At 48.6% G+C, this 6,937-nt stretch overlaps 1 protein-coding gene and 1 non-coding gene across 2 annotated transcripts in view; both read left to right on the top strand.

Moving 5' to 3' along the window:
• The first annotated feature begins 54 nt into the window (after positions 1–54).
• On the top strand, positions 55–127 carry TRNAA-AGC. Its single transcript has one exon. It is a non-coding gene; the product is annotated as a tRNA-Ala (tRNA).
• A 5,267-nt stretch (positions 128–5,394) lies between these two features.
• Positions 5,395–6,937, top strand: part of RNH1 (ribonuclease/angiogenin inhibitor 1) — a 12,726-nt gene continuing 11,183 nt past the window's right edge. Inside the window, exon 1 of the mRNA XM_042038564.1 lies at positions 5,395–5,599. The gene's annotated coding sequence lies outside the window, so the exon portion shown is untranslated. The remainder of the gene's footprint in view (positions 5,600–6,937) is intronic.

The following is a 6,937-nucleotide window of genomic DNA, read 5'->3' on the forward strand; positions in this document are numbered from 1 at the left end:
CGGCATCTCGCGAGAAGTGACTATACAGGCCCTGAGGAAGGGCCTCAGCAGCGCGGGGAATTAGCTCAAATGGTAGAGCGCTCGCTTAGCATGCGAGAGGTAGCGGGATCGATGCCCGCATTCTCCAGTTAATTTTCCTGCCCTCTGTTGCCAGCCTACAACCAGCTTCTTTTGTACGCCAGAGCGTTGCTGGTTTTGCCTTTTGAAATTCTTTATATTTTTATTCGCTTCCTTAACATTCTTAAAGACCATAAAATCACAGAATATGCCGAGTTGGAAGGGACCCACAAGGATCTTCGAATCCGACTCCTGGCCTTGCACAGGACACCCCAAGTGTCATATGATGTGTCCGAGAGCATTGTCCAAACACTTCTAGAACTCTGTCAGGCTTGGTGCTGTGACCACTTCCCTGGGGAGCCTGTTCCAGTGCCCAGCCACCCTCTGGGTGAAGAAGCTCTTTCTAATCCCCAACCTAAACCTGCCCTGATACAGGTTCAGGCCATTCCCTCGGGTTCTGTCACTCTCACCAGAGAGGAGATCAGTGTCTGCCCTGCTCTTTCCCTCATGAGAAAGTTGTAGCTGCAATGAGGTCTCCCCTCGGTCTCCTCCAGGCTCAGCAGACTGAGTGACCTCAGCTGCTCCTGGTGTGGCTACACAGATGCATTTGCCTATCCCGTGCCTAAGGCAGGCAGAACACTGTCTGTGTATTCCTGGCACTGCAAGAGGGTCTTTTGTTTCCTTATTGAATATTGGACAAGGCCACAAGAGTGAGCAGCACCCACTGTGTCCAGTTTTTCCCTCACAGCTCTGGCCCCAGCCCTCCCCTTCTCATCCCACCCAAGAGCAGGAAAGCTTTTAGAGATCCCTTCTCCTGGGGGCCTCTGGTAGAGCCAAAACACTCGTTTGCTTTCAGTAAATTTAAGAAGGAACCAAAACACCTCAAGGAGTCATTGATGTAGGTGCCATTTACAAAAAAAAAGGTCAAGGCTTTGCTCCCTGAATTTATCCAGGTGCAAGGTTCAAGCAAATGCTTCACGTTCTGCTCCTATTCTACTGCAACAAGCCACAAGGAATAACCAAAACCTTAAAAAAAAAAAGAGAAGCCGTTTTTAAGAACTGAAGGTGTATCATGGAAAAAAACCAACCCCACAGGATTACACACAGTTGGCATTTCAATGCCAGTCACAAACTGAACTGGGAACCAAGGGGGGAAAACAATTCTGAGCACTTTCCCCTGTTACATGCAAGAGGAAATGACCTTTCTGGCAAATTTCAATGACAAAGAATGAAATTCAGCTTTCAAGCTGCTCACAGGCCCCAGCTTACACCTGAGGAGACTGCAAAATATCCCACCCCCAAACCTTTGCAGCTAATTAATTCCAAAAGTCCAAGGAAGAACTGGATTGAAGAGAGGATGCAGTGGCTTTTTTATGGCACAAGTTTTATGGGGAGCAGCTGAGGGAACTGGAGTTGTTTAGCCTGGAGAAAAGGAATCTCAGGAGACCCTATCACTGTCTACAACTACCTGAAAGGAGTTTTAGTGAGGTGAGGGTGTCTCTTCTCACAGGTGACAAGTTACAGGATGAGAGGAAATGGCCTCAAGTTGTGACATGGGAGGTTTAGATTGGATATTAGGAAAAAATTCTTCTCTGAAAGGATGGTCAGGCATTGGAACAGGCTGCCCAGGTAAGTGTTGGAATCACCATCCCTGGAAGTGTTCAAAAGGCATGTGGATGTGGCCCTCTGGGCTATGGTTTAGTGATGAACACGGTGGTGCTGGGTTAATGGATGGACATGATGATTTTGAGGTCTTTTCCAACATTTGTGACTCTAGAATACAAAGTGATTTTTTGGGCACAAATATCCATGAATTCCCTCAGGTGCTCTCATGGAGACTAGAGAGAGATGTCTCTACTGACAGAGAACATCTACTATTCCTTTCTGCAAAAAGGCAATGGTAACATGCAAACTGAAGTCTGAAAAACAAGTGAGTGTATAGTTGTTGGGGTTCTTTTAGCTTTCAGATTTCATCCTTGCCTTTTAAAGCTGATTTATACTCACGCTTCTGAGTCCTGTACAAACTCATGAAATAACCAGCTGTCCCTACAGTGCTCTTCAAAATTTCAGCAAATTATTCAAGTCCTCCTATGCAGCGGGATTTAACAGGAAAGTGAAATCCATTGCAGTCTCCTATTTCATCAGCTGCTACACAGCTGGCATGAAGAGACTGTGTTATGAAATACGTTTGTGTCTCTGGTCTGGTCCTCTCATTTTCCCCTCTAGCTGTGACCCCATCTCAACCCTCAACCCCTGCAATTTCTTGGTGACCACGGGCAACTTCGGGACGATGGAAAACCACAGGACCGTAAGTCTGGTCAAACTGATGCTGCATCGCCCTCTGCAGACGGGCAGGCAAAGACTGCCGCAGGCTGAAGCAGAAGATGAAGAAGAAAAGCAGGGCTATGAGAAAAATTCCTCTGACAGTACTTTTCCTGCAGGTGTGTTGGTTGATATCTGGAAAGCTCCTTTTTCTTGGGCTCCAACTTCGCTGGACCCACGGTGAAAGACTGTATCCACAGGGATAAAATATTACACATATACTCACAGCACTATTTCATTACAAAGCTCCCCACTCCCCCCAAAAACAAAAACAGTGCAAAATGGAGAGAACAGCTTTTCTTTTACAAGAACAAGGCGACCACATCAGAACAGCAAGAATTTCCTCCCTAATGGTTTTCTTGTGTGAATCTATAATGAGCTGCCACAGTATGGAACATCCATATGTGTGTGTGCACACATGCAAGTCAGGGTGAGCAATTGCCTGTATTTGCTGAAAAACCCAAACCTTGCTCAGCCACCTCGCTACCAGCATCTGTTTATTGACCTCCTTTTATTTTTTTTTTTAGCTCCTGAGGCATCAGTTAAGCCAGTGTCAGGTTCTCCACTCTAGCTCCACAGATACTTCGCTCCCCAGTGCTTAATCAGCCCACTGACTCTTCAGGAATGACCCAAGTTTTGCATTTCCTCACTCTACAAAGACTTACTTCAAGCTTGCACACAGGCTCAAGGAACAAATGGCTTCCAGCAATGGATCGAGTAGGATATAAACAAATCACTCAGCGCAACAAATGGAGCTGGGCACATGCTTGCAACTCGCTGTTTTGATCTCCACAGAATTTATGGAATGAATTTTCTGGTAGGGATCACATAGCCAAGTTAGCAAAACATCTACCACTACTCTAAGAAGTTTATTGTCTTTAATTATAACTAAGTATATGCACAGAGGTATCATGAGAGCAGAGAGGACAGAACAGGAGACTGCTAGAAGGGGAAAAAGTGGAGTTTTCAGCTTACACTAATGGCCTTAATTTAAGTATTCTTTTGTAAGTTTGATCTACGGTTATGTGTGTAATTTTAGTTTTAAAATAATCTTAAATGTAGAGACACATCTCAACTTCCTCAGATGCCAGGACACAAGACCTACACTTCATGTGCTCATGCCAGCTGTGCCCAAAGGCAGCAGGGGCAAGACAGGCATCACCATGCTCTCCCTCCCTGCTACAAAGACCAAAAGAGGGGGAGGATCTTAAAAAAGAGGAGATAAATTTGAATGAACTCAGGAAGGATAATGGGAAACTGTGATAAAGAAGGGAACACAGGGCAGATGTTACTGCCAGCCTCCTCAAGGAATCTTCAAGGAATCAGCCTGAGTCTGTACAAATAACCAAATGGACATGCCTTCCATCGGGAGTCTTCCACTGTTTCCATGGCAAGACATACACAGATATTTCTCACTGGTGTTTGCTGTTGGCTTTATCAGCCCCATTTTGCATCATTTCCTCTGGATTTGTGTGTATCTCAATGAGCAGGATGGCCTGGTCCTGCTTGCTGGGGAAGGGCAATAGATTTTTCCTGAGATGCCTTTTGTTGTCCCAACAGTGAGGGCAGCCAGAGAGATGACAGGGAGTTAGAAGCACACAACTTTGTGGCATGGCTATTTGGCCTGTAAATCTAATATTTCTCCAGCACAGACCAGAGTGCATTGGGTGCTTTGCCCAGGACAGGAGGTCAACAGAATATCCACGTGACATGAACTTCTCTGAAACCTCTAATGTTAAACACTAGACTTTGTCCTTTAGAGACTCCCGATATGTGCAGCCAAGCAGGAACCAAGAGCAGAGAGATGCCAGCGGTGGCTGGATAGGAAATGACACCTTTGCTGTTGGGCTGAATTACAGGCATCTGACTTCAAATTGCCTGGTTGACCAGAGGATCTCCTGCCAGCATTAACTTTCTTCCTAACACTAGTGGTCTTCCTGAAAGCATTGTGTCAAGCAAGAAGGGCAGAGACATCCTTCAGCAGCCACAGCATCCCATCCGTTTCCCTGCCAGGGAGCATCCTAGCAAGTACCAAAGCTGGGAGGGAGCTTGGGCCATCCCCAAGCTCTTGCCTGTGGTTTAGCAAGTTTCAGGTCAGACCCAGAAGCACAAGGACTGTTCTAGCAAACTCTATGTGGATGACCCTGTTTTCCTGAGAGGCAATGCGGAAGAAGTGCACTCTCTGGCTTTCAATTCTCTTCTGGGCACTGAGGAAGGTGGGTTTTAGCTCAATGAGCTCTCTTGGTGATTGGTTCCCATCTCCTCCAGAAGAAGGACAACAAAAGCAGCTGGGGGGAAAACCTCTAGTGTTTCTCCCATGGCTGAACAAAGGCTCTGTTTCCCTCATTCTGCCACCATCTCTGTCAGCATCTGCAGCCACAGGAGGGAAAAGGAGATCTGGTCTTCTGCTTCTGGATCATTTGCAGGCTATTGAAACATTAATTCATCTTCACACCATTGAGAATGGGGGAAGAAAGCAGGTTTCTTCAACCCAAAACTACTGTGTGATGCAGCTTGAGTGATGGCAGGGTTTCCCTTGAGGAGGAGAAGAGCCAGTGGGAATTTGGGAGGAGAAGGCGTGGGAGTGGGGTCCATGCTTGCTGCTGAGGGGCAGTTTTAGGGAGACACAACCAGGGCTGTGCCCAAGGGACCCTTCCAGGCAGTGTGAGCATTCAGCTCGTGCAGAAGCAGGGGGCTGCCTGTGCCCTAGCCTCTGCTGGGAGGTGGGATGCATAACCCCCAGGTGAGGTGAGAGGTAGGTAGGAATGTGTTCATTCATCATCACTCCTAGGCCCGGCAGGACAGGGCTTGCCTGGAGAATGGAGAAACTATGCAAACTCTGCCATCTTTATCCACACTTTACACTGCGGTGGCCTAATTTTCGGCTGGATCCTTCAGTGGCAACTACTCCCTTGCTCTGGGCTAAACCACGGCAAGTGGCCACATGATCCAGAGTGAGAAGTTAAAGCTGCCTCTGTCATCATCAGGGGCTTTTTAAGACATTTGCTTCGTCACAAGCCAGACACAATCGTGTGCACAGTTCTTGCTCCGCAAGGCCCTGAAGGGCTGCCACGGGAGGAAAAAAGCCGTCAGAGCCCAAAACTGCTTCCCTCCCTCTAGCAGGCACCATGTGTACGACAGCAGAGGTTGCGTGGTAACGGCAGCAGGAAGGCGCCAGCGCTGCCCCCCTCGCTCCCCTCACAGCACCGACAACAGCAAGGTACGTATCAGCGGCAAAACGAGGCTCTGAAACTCCCGAAACTTTCCCTCCTGCTTTCCAGGGAGGAGCACGGAACCATTTTAAAGCCGTGCTTTGTAGGGAACAGCTGGTTGTGCTTAGTTGAAGTGTTGTGTGAGCCAGGGTTATGGAAAGAGGATGTTTGTAGGAAGAAAAAACTGGGGGAGATGCTGAGATTTTGGGGGTGGAGGGAGGAAGGGAGGCAAGTCGGGATGTTGCTTAGTGCCTTTTGGCACTTCAAAACCTTTCTTTGTTCTGTCTTGTGAAAATCTGAATGAGCTTTTACTGGGACTAAAACTACCGGGAAACAATAGAGAGGGAGACAGGGAGTAGCCGGCAGGCGGAGGAGGAAGCGAGCCAAGGGGTGACGAATGCCTTCCAGCCCTGACCAAGCGCCGCCACCCTCGCCCCGCCTCGGGACGGATGTGCGGTGCAGCCACTGGTCACTGGGGTCGGGTGGGGGCAGTGGCAGAGCCCGGGAGGGCAACAGGCCTGGCAGCAGCACAAGCCCGAGGCGCCCATCCTCCACTGCTGTCACAGCTTCGTTCCAAACAGCTCAGAGAGAGGCCTTTGTGCCAGCGAGGTGCAGCTCTGCTCAACGTGTTGTGCTACTGAGGGACACAGATATGAGAGAAGATGCGTCCTGGATAGGACTGGTGACAGAGATGGGGAGCAGGGACATCCCAGGCCCTCCAAGCTGGCCCTCGTGCACAGCTCTCTGAAAGCTGGAAGTCAGGGACACCACTGAGGATATTTTTGTTGCTTCCACCTCAAACAGTTCCTAGTTCCGAGCACCCTGGGGAAGTCCTGTATCCCCTGGCCGAGACCTTGCCATGGTGCTTCTGCCCTGGGTGACCTGCATGCGTTCCCATCTTGCTCCAGGTCCCGGCACACAGCAGAGGTTGCCCTCCCAACTGGTTGGGACACTACCTCATTTTATGTTTGATACTCCCACCCTTTGTGCATCCCCTCATTATAGGGATTTCTCCTTCTTCTGTCTTGTTTGCTGTGTATCCCAGTGCTCCTTCTCAGGGGGGAAGAGCAGAGAGATCAGGGTGGATGGAAAAAAAAGGGCAACAGGAGATACGAATAAAAGGAAAGGGAGGAAAAGAGGATGAAAATGGAGAAGTTGGTGAGAAGATGAAAAAGAGGGAAGACATAGGCTAAGAGGAGGGATAGCAGAAAAAAGGAGGTCAAACAGGTGAAAAATAACAAAAGAGGAAATGGTGAAAGAAGGGAGAAGGGGGAAAAGGAAAGAAAAGAGGGACAGAAGGAAGGAAGGAAGGAAGGAAGGAAGGAAGGAAGGAAGGAAGGAAGGAA

Source organism: Corvus kubaryi, unplaced genomic scaffold (genome assembly GCF_017639235.1).
Source record: "Corvus kubaryi isolate FWS band 111438036 unplaced genomic scaffold, C.kubaryi_AGA036_p1.0 37392, whole genome shotgun sequence".
Classification (NCBI taxonomy): domain Eukaryota; kingdom Metazoa; phylum Chordata; class Aves; order Passeriformes; family Corvidae; genus Corvus; species Corvus kubaryi.